At 37.7% G+C, this 17404-nt stretch overlaps 1 protein-coding gene and 1 pseudogene across 1 annotated transcript in view; both read left to right on the top strand.

Moving 5' to 3' along the window:
• Window positions 1–17404, top strand: part of LOC138921934 (connector enhancer of kinase suppressor of ras 2-like) — a 76852-nt gene that overhangs the window by 3916 nt on the left and 55532 nt on the right. The window lies entirely within an intron of this gene.
• LOC100071709 (peroxiredoxin-1 pseudogene) lies at window positions 13397–14242 on the top strand (annotated as a pseudogene).

Below are 17404 nucleotides of genomic sequence, written 5' to 3' on the forward strand. Positions count from 1 at the left end.
TCTTGCCCCAAGGCGGAGAGCTAACACGCTGCTCTTGACCCCCATCTAGTGGCGACAGGCTGTAACTGCAACTGAATTCTACCACCATGAGAAAAAACCGCTCCTCTACCATCCAGCAATTTATAAAAGCCCCAGACCAGAAGGAAAACAATAAAAACACAGAATTAAGTCCTGAGGACTTGGAATTAGGTAAACTAAGTGATAATGAATTCAGAGCAGCTATAATCAAAAAACTCAATGAGGTAGAGAGAAAGATAGAGAAACAAGCCGAGTTCTGGAGTTACTTCACAAAAGAGATTGAAATCATAAAGAAGAATCAAACAGAATTACTTGAGATGAAAAACACAATGGACCAGATAAAACAGAATACGGATTCCCTGAATGCCCATGTAGACAACCTAGAGGAGCAAATCAGCATAATCGAGGACAGACAGGCTGAATGGCGCCAGACAGAGGAAGAAAGAGAACTAAGAATTAAAAAAAATGAGGAAAATCTCCGAGAGATAATGGATTCAATGAGGAGTAAAAACATAAGGATCATAGGAATTCCTGAGAATATGGAAAAGGAAAATGGAGCAGAAAGTGTGCTTAATGAAATTATTGAAGAGAATTTCCCAAATCTAGGGATCAACGGAGAAATGTGTGTAGAGGAGGGTTTTAGATCTCCTAGATTTGTCAATGTAAAAAGACCCACCGCACAACACATAATAGTAAAGTTGGCAAATAGGAATGATAAGGAAAGAATACTCAGGGAAGTAAGAAAAAAAGAGAGAATAACCTATAAAGGAGCCCCTATCAGACTGTCAGCAGATTTCTCTACAGAAACCCTACAAGCTAGGAGAGAATGGAGTGATATATTCAAAGCTTTAAAGGATAAAAACCTTCAGCCAAGAATACTCTATCCAGCAAGAATTTCCTTCAGATATGAGGGAGAAATTAAATCTTTTCCAGACAAACAAAAGTTAAGGGAATTTGTAACTAAAAGCCCTCCATTACAAGAAATCCTCAAGAAGGCTCTCATACTTGAAAAAAGAGAAAAGGGAGAAAGGGGACACAAGCCACAGACTAGGGAGACCGATGGATAGAACCAGAACAGGATAGCAAATATTCAACTATGGCATTAGGGTAAAAATAAGGAAACTACCAAAACAAGGACGATCTTAGCACTCTAACTACAAATTAATAAGACTAGTTGGAATAAAAAATGAAAATAATTATTTAGGAGGGGAAGAGCAAAGGGTCTAAATCAGTATTGGTCGAGTAAGTAAGAGACCACCAGAGAATAGACTATATTATACACGAGATTCTAAATACAAACTTCAAGGTAGACACTAAAATAAAGTACAGAACAGAGTCACAAATCATAGATAAGGAAAAAATCTAAGAAACCCGGCATAAGAAATTGCAGTATTAAATGGGTAGTCTAAAGCCCACAGGAAAAGAAACACAGGAAAACAAGATAATGAGCGGCAGATTGACAGCATTAAGTCCACATTCCACATGCATCAATAATCACTCTCAATGTGAACGGATTGAACTCTCCAATAAAAAGACACAGAGTGGCAAAATGGATTAAAGAACAAGATCCAACAATTTGTTGCCTCCAGGAAACACACCTCAGCCCCAAGGACAAACACAGACTCAGGGTGAAGGGGTGGAGGACAATACTTCAAGCAAATAGCAAGGAAAAAAAGGCAGGTGTTGCAATTCTCATATCAGACCAAGTGGATTTCAAAATAAGACAGATAAAGAGAGACACAGAGGGACCATATATAATGGTCAAAGGGACACTTCATCAAGAAGAAATAACGCTTATAAATATCTATGCACCCAACACAGGAGCACCAAGATTCATAAAGCAACTATTAACAGACCTGAAGGAAGATGTTAAAAACAACACAATAATAGTAGGGGACCTCAACACCCCAATCACATCAGTGGACAGATCATCCAGACAGAAAATCAACAAGGAAATAGTGGAGCTGAATGAAAAACTAAAACAATTGGACTTAATAGACATATATAGATCACTCCACCCTGAAGGAGCTGAATACACATTCTTCTAAAGTGCACATGGAACATTCTCTAGGATAGACCATATGTTGGGAAACAAGGCAAGCCTCTACAAATTTAAAAAAATTGAAATAATAACAAGCATCTTCTCAGATCATAGTGCTATAAGGCTAGAAATTAATTACAAGAAAAAAGCTGAGAAAGGCACAAAGATGTGGAGACTAAACAACACACTACTGAACAAGCAATGGATCATTGAAGAAATTAAAGAAGAAATAAAAAAATACCTGGAAACAAATGAAAATGATAGCATGCCATACCAACTCATATGGGATACAGCAAAAGCTGTATTAAGAGGAAAATTCATCACAATACAGGCACATCTTAACAAACAAGAAAAATCCCAAATAAACAACCTTAAAGCACACCTAATTGAACTAGAGAAAAAAGAACAAATGAAGCCCAAAGTCAGCAGAAGGAGAGAAATAATAAAAATCAGAGCAGAAATAAATACTATTGAAATGAAAAAGGCAGTAGAAAGGATCAATGAGACAAAGAGCTGCTTTTTTGAGAAGATAAATAAAATTGACAAACCACTAGCCAGACTTACAAAGAAAAAAAGGGAGAAAGCTCAAATAAACAAAATCAGAAATGAGCGAGGAGAAATAACAACAGACTCTGCAGAAATACAACAGATTATAAGAGAATACTACAAAAAACTATATGCCAACAGAATGGATAACCTAGAGGAAATGGATAAATTCCTGGACTCCTACAATCTCCCAAAGCTCACTCAAGAAGAGGCAGACAATTTGAACAGACCAATCACAAGGAAAGAGATTGAAACAGCAATCAAAAGCATCCCAAAGAATAAAACCCCAGGACCAGATGGCTTTCCTGGGGAATTCTACCAAACTTTCAGAGAGGATTTAATACCTATCCTTTTCAAGCTATTCCAAAAAATTAGGGAAGATGGAACACTTCCTAACACATTCTATGAGGCCAACATCACGCTGATACCAAAACCTGACAAGGACAGCACAACAAAGGAGAACTACAGGCCAATATCACTGATGAAAATAGATACAAAAATTCTCAACAAAATTTTGGCAACCAGAATTCAGCAATTCATCAAAAGAATCATACATCAGGATCAGGTGGGATTCATACCAGGGACACAGGGATGGTTCAACATCCGCAAATCAATCAACGTGATACACCACAGCAACAAACTGAGGAATAAAAACCACATGATCATCTCAATAGATGCAGAGAAGGCATTTGACAAGATCCAACAGCCATTTATGATAAAAACTCTGAACAAAATGGGCATAGAAGGAAACTACCTCAACATAATAAAGGCCATATATGACAAACCCATAGCCAACATCATACTCAATGGGCAAAAACTGAACCCCATCCCCCTGAAAACAGGAACAAGACAAGGATGCCCTCTATCACCACTCTTATTTAACATAGTACTGGAGGTCCTGGCCAGAGCAATCAGGCAAGAAAAAGGAATAAAAGGAATCCAAATAGGGAAGGAAGAAGTGAAACTCTTGCTGTTTGCTGACGACATGATCTTATATATAGAAAACCCCAAAGAATCCATTGGAAAACTGTTACAAGTAATCAACAACTACAGCAAAGTTGCAGGGTATAAAATCAATTTGCATAAATCAGTAGCATTTCTATACTCCAGTAATGAACCAACAGAAAAAGAACTCAAGAATAAAATACCATTCACAATCGCAACAAAAAGAATAAAATACCTTGGGGTAAATTTAACTAAGGAAGTGAAGGACTTATGTAATGAAAATTACAAGACCTTTCTGAGAGAATTGGATGACGACATAAGGAGATGGAAAGACATTCCATGTACATGGATTGGAAGAATAAACATAGTTAAAATGTCTATTCTACCTAAAGCAATCTACAGATTCAACGCCATCCCAATCAGAATCCCAATGACATTCTTTACAGAATTAGAACAAAGAATCCTAAAATTCATATGGGGCAACAAAAGACCCCGAATTGCTAAAGCAATCCTGAGAAAAAAGAACAAAACGGGAGGCATCACAATCCCTGACTTCAAAACATACTACAAAGCTACAGTAATCAAAACAGCATGGTACTGGTACAAGAACAGGTGCACAGATCAATGGAACAAAATTGAAAGCCCAGAAATAAAACCACACATCTATGGACAGCTTATCTTTGACAAAGGAGCTGAGGGCATACAATGGAGAAAAGAAAGTCTTTTCAACAAATGGTGCTGGGAAAACTGGAAAGCCACATGTAAAAGAATGAAAATTGACCATTCTTTTTCACCATTCACCAAAATAAACTCAAAATGGATTAAAGACCTAAAGGTGAGACCTGAAACCATAAGGCTTCTGGAAGAAAACGTAGGCAGTACACTCTTTGACATCAGTATTAAAAGGATCTTTTCGGACACCATGCCTTCTCAGAGAAGGGAAACAATAGAAAGAATAAACAAATGGGACTTCATCAGATTAAAGAGCTTCTTCAAGGCAAATGAAAACAGGATTGAAACAAAAAAACAACCCACTAACTGGGAAAAAATATTTGCAAGTCATATATCTGACAAAGGCTTAATATCCATAATATATAAAGAACTCTCAAACTCAACAACAAAACATCAAACAACCCAATCAAAAAATGGGCTGGAGACATGAACAGACATTTCTCCAAAGACACACTGATGGCCAATAGGCACATGAAAAGATGCTCATCATCGCTGATCATCAGGGAAATGCAAATCAAAACTACACTAAGATATCACCTTACACCCGTTAGAATGACAAAAATATCTAAAACTAATAGCAACAAATGTTGGAGAGGTTGTGGAGAAAAAGGAACCCTCATACACTGCTGGTGGGAATGCAAACTGGTGCAGCCACTATGGAAAACAGTATGGAGATTCCTCAAAAAGCTAAAAATAGAACTACCATACGATCCAGCCATCCCACTACTGGGTATTTATCCAAAGAGCCTGAAGTCAGCAATCCCAAAAGTCCTGTGCACCCCAATGTTTATTGCAGCACTGTTTACAATAGCCAAGACATGGAAGCAACCTAAGTGCCCATCAACAGACGAATGGATAAAGAAGATGTGGTACATATATACAATGGAATACTACTCAGCTGCAAAACAGAACAAAATCATTCCATTTGCAATAACATGGATGGACCTTGAGAGAATTATGTTAAGTGAAATAAGCCAGCAAGAGAAAGATAATCTGTGTATGACTCCACTCATATGAGGAATTTAAAACTATGGACCAAGAACAGTTTAGTGGATACCAGGGGAAAGGTGGGGTGGGGGGTGGGCACAAAGGGTGAAGTGGTGCACGTACAACATGACTGACAAACATTAATGTACAATTGAAATTTCACAAGATTGTAACCTATCAATAACTCAATAAAAAAAAATTAAAAAAAAATAACACCTTAGCCTTTTTTAGGTACTGAGCTTTTTTGGAAAAAGTATTTCTAAAGTAATAATTTGTAAGTGAGAATATGTGACTTAGAAATTAGGAATGGCATGCATATTTTTTAATTTTTTTATTGGTTTATAACACTAGATACATTTCATGTGTGCATCCTCATATTTCGACTTCTATATAGACTGCACCATATTCACTACCAAAATCTAGCTGCTGCTCATCACTGTACACATATGCCCCTTTACTCATTTTGCCCTCTGCCTACCGCCTTGCCCTCTGGTAACCACCAATCTGTTCCCTGTATCTGTTTGTTAGTTTATCTTCCACATATGAGTGAAATCATATGGTATTTTCTTTCTCTGTCTGACTTATTTCGCTTAGCATAATACCCTCAAGTTCCATCCATGTTCTTGCAAATAGCAAGATTTCGTCTTCTTATGGCTGAATAGTATTCCATTATATATGTATACCTCATCTTCTTTATCTATTCTTCCATTGATGGGAACTTAGGTTGCTTCCAAGTCTTGGCTATTGTGAATATGCTGCAATGAACATAGGAGCGCATACATCTTTCCAAATTAGTGTTTTAGTGTTCTTTGGATAAATACTCGAAGTAGAATGGCTGGATCATACAGTAGTTCTATTTTTAATTTTTGGAGAGATCTCTATACTGTTTTCCATACTGGCTGCACCAATTTACATTCCCACCAGCAGTATACAAGGGTTCCCTTTTCTCCACATTCTCTCCAACACTTGTTATTTCTTGACTTCTTAATAATAGCCATTCTGATGGGCCTGAAGTGATATCTCATTGTAGTTTTGATTTGCATTTTCCTAATTATTGTGATGTTAAACATCTTTTCATGTGTCTATTGGCCATCTGTATATCTTTGGAAAAATGTCTCTTCAGATCCTCTGCCCAGTATTGATTGGGTTGTTTGTTTTTGTTGTTGAGTTGTATGAATTCTTTATGTATTTTGGATATTAACCCCTTATCACATATATGATTTGCAAATATCTTCTCCCAGTTAGTATGTTGTCTTTTTGTTTTGTTGAAGGTTTGCTTAGCCATACAGAAGCTTTTTAGTTTGATGTAGTTCCATTTGTTTATTTTTTTGTTTCCACTACCTGAGGAGACATATTCCAAAAGATACTGGTGAGACCGATGTCAAAGAGCATACTGCCTATGTTTTCTTCTAAGAGTTTTATAGTTTCAGGTCTTATGTTCAAGTCTTTAATCCATTTTGAGTAAATTTTGGGGGATGGTGTAAGATAATGTTGTTTACTTTCATTCTTTTTGATGTGGCTGTCCAGTTTTCCCAACATCATTTACTGAAGAGACTTTCCTTTCTCCATTGTATGTTCTTGGCTCCCTTCTCCAAGATTAATTGTCCACAGTTGTGTGGTTTTATTTCTGGGCTTTCAGTTCTGTTCCATTGATCTGTGTATCTGTTTTTGTGCCAGTACCATGCTTTCATTATGATAGTTTTGCAGTATATTTTGAAATAAGGCAGTGTGATATCTGCAGCTTTGTTCTTTTTTCTAAAAATTACTTGGCTGTTCAGGGTCTTTTGTTGTCCCACATAAACTTTAGGATTCTTTGTTCTATTTCCATGAAAATTGTCCTTCAGATTCTGATTGGGATTGCCTTGAATCTGTAGATTGCTTTAGGTAATGTAGACATTTTAACTGTGTTAATTCTTCCAGTCCATGAGCATGGAATATCTTCCCATTTCTTTACATCTTCTTTGATTTCTTTCAACAATGTGTTCTGGCTCTCAGTGTACAGGTCTTTTACTCCTTGGTTAAATTTGTTTCTAGGTATTTTATTCATTTTGTTGCGATCATAAATCAGATCGTATTCTTGATTTCTCTTTCTGCTACTTTATTGTTAGTATATAGAAATGCAATTGATTTTTGTATGTAGATTGTGTATCCTACAACTTTACTGTATTCGTTAATTATTTCTAATGTTTTTGGTGGATTCTTTAAGGTTTTCAATATATAAAGTCATGTCATTCACAAATAGTGACAGTTTTACTTCTTCCTTTCCTATTTGGATCCCTGTTATTTCTTTTCTTGCCTAATTGCTCTGATTAGGACTTCTAATATTATGTTGAATTAGAGCAGCAAGAGTGGGCATCCTTGTCTTGTTCTTAGAGGAATAGCTTTCAGTTTTTCACCCTGAGTATGATGTTAGCTGTGGGTTTGTTGTATATGGCCTTTATTATGTTGAGGTACTTTCATTCTGTTCCCAGTTTTGAGAGTTTTTATCACAAATCATCTTATATTTTGTCAAATATGCTTTGACAAGCATTGTCAAAGAAGCTTTCTCTGCATCTGTGAAAGGATCATGTGATTTTTATTCTTCATTTTGTTAATACACTGTATCAGATTGATTGACTTGTGGATGATGAACCATGCTTGCATCCCTAGAATAAATTACATTTATCATGATGTATGATCCTTTTAATGTATTGTTGTATTTGATTTGCTAATATTTTGTTGAAGGTTTCCGCATCTATGTTCATCAGCAATTTGGGCTGCAATTTTCCTTTTTCGCCTTGACTTTGGTTTTGGTATCAGGGTAATGTTGGCTTCATAAAATGAGTGAGGGAGTGTCCCATCCTCTTCAATATTTGGAAGAATTTTAGAAGAACAGATACTAAGTCTTCTTTGAATGTTTGATGGAATTCACCAGAGAAACCATCTGGTCCTGAACTTTTTTAGGGGGCAGCTTTTTGATTACTGTTTCAATCTCTTGGACTAGTAATTGGTTTATTCAGATTCTCTATTTCTTCTTCATTCAGTTTTGAAAGATTGTATAATTCTAACAATTTATCCATTTCTTCTAGGTTATCCAATTTGTTGGTGTATAGCTTTTCATAATATTCTCTTATAGTCCTTTGTATTTCTATGGTATCTGTTGCAATTTCTTCTCTTTCATTTCTGTTTTTATTTATTTGAACTTTCTCTCTATTTTTCTTAGTGAGTCTAGCTAAGGGTTTGTCAGTTTTGTTATTTTTTCAAAGAACCAGCTCTTAGTTTCATTGATCTTTTCTATAGACATTTTAGTCTCTATTTCATTTATTGCTGCTCTGATTTTTGTAACTTCATTCCTTCTACTGACTTTGGTCTTCATTTGTTCTTCTATTTCTACTTCTTTTAGGAGTAGTGCTAGATTGTTTATTGGAGATTTTTCTTCTTTGTTGAGGTAGGCCTGTATTGCTATAAACTTCCCTCTTAGTACCACTTTCACTGCATCACATAGATTTTGGTTTGCCATGTTTTCATTTTCACTTGTCTCCAGGTATTTTTGGATTTCCCCTTTTATTTCTTTGTTGATCCAATAGTTGTACAGTAGCATGTTGCTTAGTCTCTACATATTTGTGATTTCTCTGGCTTTCTTCTTGCAGTTAATTTCTAGTTTTATACCATTGTGGTAGGAAAAGATGCCTGATGTGATTTGAGTCTTCTTAAACTTTTTGAGACTTGTTTTGTTTCCTAGCATATGGTCTATCTTTGAGAATGTTCTATGTGCACTTGAAAAGAGTGTGTATTCTGCTGCTTTTAGATGGAATGGTCTATATAAAGTTCATCTGCTCCAGTATTTCATTTAATGCCAATGTTTCCACGTTGACTTTCTGTCTGGATGATCTATCCATTGATGTAAGTGAGGTATTAAAGTCCCCTACTATTATTATGTTGCTGTCAATTTCTCCCTTTAGGTCTGTCAATAACTACTTTATATACTTTACTGCTCCCATATTAGGTGTGTATATATTAATAAATGTTATGTCTTCTTGATGGATCATTCCCTTTATCATTATATAATGTCCATCTTTGTCTATTGTCATCTTTTTTGGCTTGAATCCTATTTTGCCTGATATAAGTATGGCCACATCTGCCTTCTTTTAGTTACCATTTACTTCGAGTATCATCTTCCATCCCTTCACTCTCAGCCTATGTTTTTCTTTAGAGTTGAGATGAGTCTCCTTAGTGGCAGCATATTGTTGAGTATTGTTTTAAAATTTATCCAGCCACTCTGTATCTTTTGATCAGTGAATTAAATTCATTTATATCTAGGGTGGTTATTGATATTTGACCGCTTAGTACTGCCATTTTATCTTTTTTTTCTGGTTTCTTTATATTTCCATTGTTTATTTTTCCTTGTGTTTCTGTCTGCCATTTCAGTTTGGTGGTTTTTCTATGAAGTTTTTCAGTTTCCTCTTTTTTTGTATTTCATGTCTTTGCTCTAGCTTTTCGTTTTGTAGTTACCATGAGATTTATATAACATGTCTTATACATAAAATAGTCCTTTTTCTGCTGATAGCACCTTATCTTCTTTTTCCTATACAAGATCCACCTTTTCCTCTTCCCCTTTTATGTTTTTGTTGTCACAAATTATCCCTTTCTATGTTGTCAGTTTGTTACCAAATTGGAGTAGCTGTAATTATTTTTAATGCTTTCCTCCCTTTAACCTTTATGCTATAATTGTTTAACAATCTATTTCTGAGGTAGAATTGCAAATTTCTGATTCTGTCTATCTGTTTATCACCCTCCTCAAAATTTTGTGTGCTTTTGCCTTTTTGATTCAGATAGAAGAGCTCCTTTCAACATTTCTTGTAAGGCAGATGTAGTGGTGATGACCTCCCTCAGCTTTTGTTTGTCTTGGAAAGCCTTTATTTCTCCTTAATATTTGAAAGATAGCTTTTCTGGATAGATTATTCTTGGCTGATAATTTTTGTCTTTCAATATTTTGAATGTGTCATTTCACTCTCTCCTGGCTTATAGAGTTTCTGCTGAGAAATCTACTGATAGCCTAATGGGGAGTTCTTTGTAGATTATTGTTTTTTATTTTCTCTTTGGCTGCCCTTAATATTCTTTCTTTTTCATTGACTTTTGACAGTTTTAATATAATGTGCCTTGGAGAAGGTCATTTTTCAGTGAGATAATTAGGTGTTCTATTACTTCATGTACTTGTGTATCCAGGTCCTTCACAGGTTTGGGAAGTTCTCAGCTATAATTTCCCTAAATAAGCTGTCTACTTCCTTCTCCCTCTGTTCTTCTGGGATACCCATTATCCTTGTCTCACTTTTCCTAATTGAGTCAGATATTTCTCATAGAATTTCTCCATTTTTATTAATCTTCTCTCTCCTCTTCCACCTGAATCATTTCTAGATTTCTATCTTCGAGCTCACTTATTCTCTCTTCCATATGCTCTGCTCTGTTTCCAATACTTTCCATTTTATTTTTCATCTCATTTATTGCACTCTTCAGCTCAAGAATTCCTGTTTGGTTCTTTTTTAGACTTTCAATCTCTTTGGTGAAGTACTCCTTCCATTCATTAATTTTATTCCTGAGAGTATTGATCTGTCTTTCCGAGTTTTCCTGTAGCTCATTGAGTTTCTTCATGACAGCTATTTTGAATTTTCTGTCAGATTGCAGTCTTCCATGACTTCAAGTTTGGTTTCTGAAGAATTGTCATTTTCTTTTTGTGATACTGTATTAAAGTAGTTTTACATGGTGCTTGATTAGTTGTTCTTCTGCCAGCTCATTTGTGGTAGCAAACACATTCCTTATTTATGTAAGGCTTTGTTTACTTTGATTCTGAGCTGCTTGTGGTTGTATCTGAGAGCCTGCACTTTCCACCCTCCACTGTCTTTGCCTGAAGTGTCATAAGTGCCCTCTTTGTGCTGCTTGTGACTCTGAGGTTGCTGGTGCCTTGCTGCTTATGATGTTGCTGCAGCTGTGGGTGTTGCCACTGAGGTCACCAAGCTAGCAAGTACCTCTGCTGCTTCTGGGGTTGTCTGTGTGGTGAGTTCCCCCACTGTGGTGTGGAGAGTGGGTGAGTGAGGCAGGAGCCAAGGTCACAGGCACCTCTGGCTCATCCAGGTTTGTTGGGTCTGCAGGCACTGCTGCCACGGGTGGGGGAGCTGAAGTTGCAGACACCACTGCAGCTGGCAGGGAATAGGATTTTGGGCTTTGCTTTCACTGTTATCAGGCTTTCTGTGGGCTCTCTGCAGCCTCAGCCACTGTGGCACCATGCAATGATTCTTCCAGGTTTTCTAGGGGTGCTAGCATTGCTGCTGCCACAGGTTCTGGGTTTGTGGGTGTCACCACCACTGCTGGGTGGGCCAGATTCCAGGCAACACCATCACTGTCACTGGAGAAGGTGTGCCTGTGTCACATGTGCTGCTGAGGCTCCTGGAACCTCTGGTCTTGGATGCTGGTGCGATTCGTGGAACCTTTGGTCACAGGCACTGCAGCAGTTTCTGATGCCTCCAGCAGTCTGGGCTGCCTGGGTTCCTGGTGTCTCTGTTTATGGGAGTTACCACGGTTCCTGGGACCTCAGTCACAGGTGCAGCCACAGACCCTGGAGCTTCCTAACTGCCACCAGTGCTATCCTGGTTTCATCATGGACCTGGTTTCATATCCAGGACCTCCAGGAGGTCCAGTCCACCCACTTTCAAATGTATAGATCTATGTATCTTTCAGGCATTCTGATGTGCTGTGCAGAGAGTCTTTTGTTAGTCTATGGATGTCCTACTGGTTGAACCTTATAGAGGAGAGACAAAGGGAACAACTCACTCTGCCACGATGCTGATGTCATCTCTATCTTGCATCTTTTAAGAACACAGTCATTGCAAGGAGCATGGTATATTTTTAATTGATGACTTGCATAAACAGCAAGGAATATCCTTATTTTTGTATTGTTATTGATGTTTTCTTCTACTCTAATTCTTTGTTTCTAGATAAGCCACACCTTCAACCTAAAATATATTGAATTATCTAACTTTTAACATCATAATTCCCTTTGCCTTTCAAAAATGTGAGTGCCTTAAATCCTAAGAGTTGCTTTGAATTTCCATTGCAGGATTGTCACCTAATTGCTAAATTTCTCAATTTTAATAGTATTCAGTGTTCAGATAAGTCCTTTGTCAATTGCAGCAGATTTATAGTTACTATTAAAAACAAAAGCATAGGAATATCTCACTTTAAAACACTTAAAATTAGAGAACACAGAAACAGTAAAGGCTTTATTTATGATAGATGTTGAAACACTGATATACAAAAAGAGAACACGATGAATTTGATTTAAATACAGAGTAAAAACAAAAGACTTGAAGTACGTTTTGTTCAACAGGACAACAGCATATGTCCTTATGCTGAATGTTTTAGTCTTAATAGCAGCAAAGTCAAACAGGTTCATTCCAAGAGTAGTGAATATATTGTGCATCAAATGTTTGGCCTAATGGCATAGAATGCATAAGGAGAAAATGCTAAGTAGTAAATATCAGCTGCTGTTGATGCAGCAAAAGTCTTTTGTTATTTAAATTTCCAGAATTAGGTAATTTATGAGAGAATGTGTTTATGTGGTGAGCCAATGCACTAGAAGAGGATTGTTGGGGGCAATATTGTTTAATTGTGCATTTGCACATAATATAGCTTTTAGATAAGTGCAAACTACAGAAGTATTTATATGATGATATTGTCTTGTTCTATATAAATTTTTTGTGCTTTAAACTGTTTTTAATGCTTTGAGGAACTGTTCCACAAAAAGCTAGTCTTCAAAGATATTGGCAAGATACATTAGTGAGTGATGCACATGAAAACTAACAGCAAGCCTGGCACCTGTATTCTTTGCCTAATCACAATAAGTCATCTCACTGAAAATGGTTAACCATCTTCCTTCTGATTTGACCTGTGCAAACCAAGAACAAGATAAAATCATTTTCTATTCCCATATGCCATCCTTAATCATGAAAAACTTTAAGAAAGAAGGTAATATGAAGAGATTTCCAGCCTAAACTGTGGTCATGGAATCTTAAATGACAATTTTTGAGCTCCTAAAAATTCTCAAGTGGAGGCACGTCTTCCTGACTGGCCTTGTTGGTTTGTGTGCCGGAGCTGCAGATAGCAAGATGTCTTCAGGAAATGCCAAAATTGGGCACCCTGCCCCCAACTTCAAAGCCACTGCTCTTATGCCAGATGGTCAGTTCAAAGATATCAACCTAGCTGACTACAAAGGAAAATATGTTGTGTTCTTCTTTTACCCTCTTGACTTCACCTTTGTGTGCCCCACGGAGATCATTGCTTTCAGTGATAGGGCAGAAGAATTCAAGAAACTCAACTGCCAAGTGATTGGAGCTTCTATTGATTCTCGCTTCTGTCACCTAGCTTGGATCAAAACACCCAAGAAACAAGGAGGACTCAGACCCATGAACATTCCCTTGGTATCCGACCCAAAGTGCACCATTGCTCAGGACTATGGGGTCTTAAAGGCTGATGAAGGCATCTCATTCAGGGGACTCTTTATCATTGATGATAAAGGTATCCTCCGGCAGATCAGCGTGAATGACCTTCCTGTTGGCCACTCTGTGGATGAGACTCTGAGACTCATTCAGGCCTCCCAGTTCACTGACAAACATGGGGAAGTGTGCCCAGCTGGCTGGAAGCCTGGCAGTGATACCATCAAGCCTGATGTCCAGAAGAGCAAAGAATATTTCTTGAAGCAGAAATGAGTGCTGGGCCATTTTAGGGCCAGGCTCTGGTGGGAAGCCATGAAGACAAAACTTCTTTTATTGTACTATTGTCATGCTTAAAATAACAAGGCCTTAGACTCAGCCCAGATGTGATATGGGACAGGACAGGCCTTTCCTGCAGGGGTTGGGGAGGCCAGCCGTCCTTCCTCTGGAGGGAATGGCCTGAGCTGTGCTGTGGGGCAGGCCAACTAATGTGTACAGTAGTGGGGCATCACTTTTGATCTTTTGTAGTTTCTATTAAACTTGAACTGAGACCATGCTGATTCTTCATTTTAGGGGGCCTTAGCCTTTGATTTTAAGAGGAATTTGCTCTTTGTTTTCCTTTGTTTTTTTTTTTTTTTTTGAGGAAGATAAGCCCTGAGCTAACATCTGCCAGTATTCCTCTTTTTGCTGAGGAGGACTGGCCCTTAGCTAACATCTGTGCCCATCTTCCTCTACTTTATATGTGGGATGCCTGCCACAGCATGGCTTGATGAGCAGTGTGTAGGTCTGCACCCAGGATCTGAACCGCCGTATCCTGGGCTGCCAAAGCGGAATGTGCAAATTTAACCCCTGTGCCACCTGGCTTGCCTCTGTTTTCCCTCTTTTAGGGGAAAATGAGGAGTGAGAGACGCCTCAGAATCAGGAAGTTATATTGAGGGGAAATGCAAGTAGACACAGGGAATGGAACTAAACCAAGGTGTTAACATTTTGTTTCACTATATATTTGAGGGAGCTCTAGTGTTGGCCAAGGCATTGCAATTTATGCTATAGGCTGGGTTGTAGGTTAAGGCTTCAATGAGATTACTTGGACATTTACCTTTATGCTATTGAGAGGACTGAATGAGAACCTGAAGCTTGGCCTCTTCTAATAAATGTCTGGTACTGGCTCTGTAATAGATCAAAAAAAAATTTACAAGTGGAATTATATTAGCAGAAGCTCTGCAGCGAACCATTTAAGCAAGCTCACAGAGAGAAGTTACTTGTAGGTCTTCTCATCTTTTAATAAAAGCAGGGAAGTCATGTAGTCCTGCAGATACACCATATGAACCACAAGCTGTAACTGAATCTAAAATTGAAGAAACAGCCACTCATCTAAATAAATGCGTCAGCCCGGAAGATTCATATCAGGAAAGTGGGTATGTGTATAAAATCCCTATCATTGGACTGATGAGAGAGCTGCAAAAATTAAAAAGGCAGTAGTAAAAGGAAATTTAAACTATGACCCATAAGCAATGTGAAGCCCAACATATTTAGGAAAATTACATATTTAGGAGGAAAAAAGTGATCAATATTTTCTCAATGCATTTTGTTTCTTTACTGGAAAGCTCATACCCTAATTTGGATGCATGTCAGTTATTCTTGAAATGAAAAATTCAAAGAATTATAAACTGATATGTATATACACACACTCAAAAATTATTAGAATTAAGGAATGACAGACTTGCATTGCTTAGATAAGAGAAAGTTACAAATTTCACTGCACATTTCTCTTCATTTAAAGCAGTATTGTAAAGACTTCATTATCCATCCTTTTGTGCTAGAATCAAAACTGCAAATGATGTTTTAAGTCAGAATAGTAATTCTTACAGTGATATGTGCTAAGATCGTTATGAAAATTGAAATCTTTTATAGAATGTTGTTGTCCTTAAAAAGCAGTTGAAGAATTTTGTCCCCTGAAATTCCCTAATTGTAGTCAATCTACCACCTTTTTAGCATATACTTTGTTCCAGGCACTATATATACCTATATATACCTACATAAGCACTTCCCATACACTATTTCATTTAATACAATGGCCCTGTGGGTCGTTATCCTAATTTTATAGATTAGAAGACTGAGAGATTAAATTAACTTGCCCACAGTCATTTAGCTAGTAACTCTCAAAGTCTAGATTTGAGCCCAAGTGTGATTGATCCCAAAGCTCGAGCTCTTTTTTTTTTTTTTTTTTTGAGAAAGATTAGCCCTGAGCTAACTACTGCCAATCCTCCTCTTTTTGCTGAGGAAGACTGGCCCTGAGCCAACATCCGTGCCCATCTTCCTCTACTTTATACGTGGGATGCCTACCACAGCATGGCTTTTGCCAAGCGGTGCCATGTCCGCACCCTGGATCCAAACCAGCGAACCCTGGGCCTCCGAGAAGTGGAACGTGCAAACTTAACCACTGCACCACCGGGCCAGCCCCAAATCTGTAACTGACTGTGATCGATTAATTGTAAACACCACTGCACTCGGACCAGCCTTAAGCTCTTAACTCTACATCATGCTACAGGGAACTTTAAAATATATATACACAGGCATACCTCAGAAATATTGTGTGTTTGGTTCTAGAGCACCACAATAAAGAGAATATTGCAATAAAACAAGTAACACAACTTTTTTGGTTTCCCAGTGCATATAAAAGTTATGTTTAGGGACTGGTGCCATGGCCAAGTGGCTAAAGTTCCATGTATTCTGCTTCAGTAGCCTGGGTTTGCAGGTTTGGATTCCAGGCCTGGACCTACTCTACTCATCACCCATGCTGCAGAAGTATCCCACATACAAAATAGAGGAAGATTGGCACAGATATTAGCTCAGGGCTAATCTTCTTCAAGCAAAAAAAGATGAAGATTCGCAATGGATGTTACCTCAGGGTGAATCTTCCTCATCAAAATAAGTTATGTTTCTACTATACCAAAGACTATTAAATATGCAGTAGCATTATGTCTACAAAACAAATGTACATACCTTACCAAAATGTGACATAAAGACATGAAGTGAGTAAATGCTGTTGGAAAAATAGCACTGATAGACTTGCTTGACACAAGGTTGCCACAAACCTTCAATTTGTAAAAAAATGCGGTATCTGTGAAGTGCAATAAAGTGAAGCACAATAAAACAAGATATGCCTGTATACTTCTGTTCACCTTAAATAAATATCCAGTTATTTCTCCAGCAAAAATTGGTTTATTCAGGATCATCAAAGAATTGCAATTTGGAGTCTGCAACCATGACGAGCCTTGTGCAAGTTCCTAGTAACAGAGGAGAAGAAATTTTTTTATAGAAGAGGAAGTTGGGAGGGCTGTTGTAAATGAAGAGTCCATTGGAAGAATTGAGAGTTCGAGATGTAGTGGTTTTTAATTGACTGAGCTCTTGCTGGGCAAGAAGAGGAAAACTTTCTTCTTCCTGTTGGGCTCTGCCATTGTTGTAGGGTTGTGAGAGCTCCCCTTTATGGCCTCATGACTCCATTTTAAGGAGGTTCTATTTATTAATTTTCACATTTCTCTGTTTTGACTGAGATCTTTCTCTGAAAGCATCACTGATCAAGAGTCAGGTTTTTCCAGTTTCATTGACCTTTTGTGCCTCAATGCCAAGAAAGACCTCTCCTGGGTGTTGTGCCCCGTGTTGAAGGGAAAGT

This window comes from Equus caballus, chromosome X (genome assembly GCF_041296265.1).
Source record: "Equus caballus isolate H_3958 breed thoroughbred chromosome X, TB-T2T, whole genome shotgun sequence".
NCBI lineage: Eukaryota > Metazoa > Chordata > Mammalia > Perissodactyla > Equidae > Equus > Equus caballus.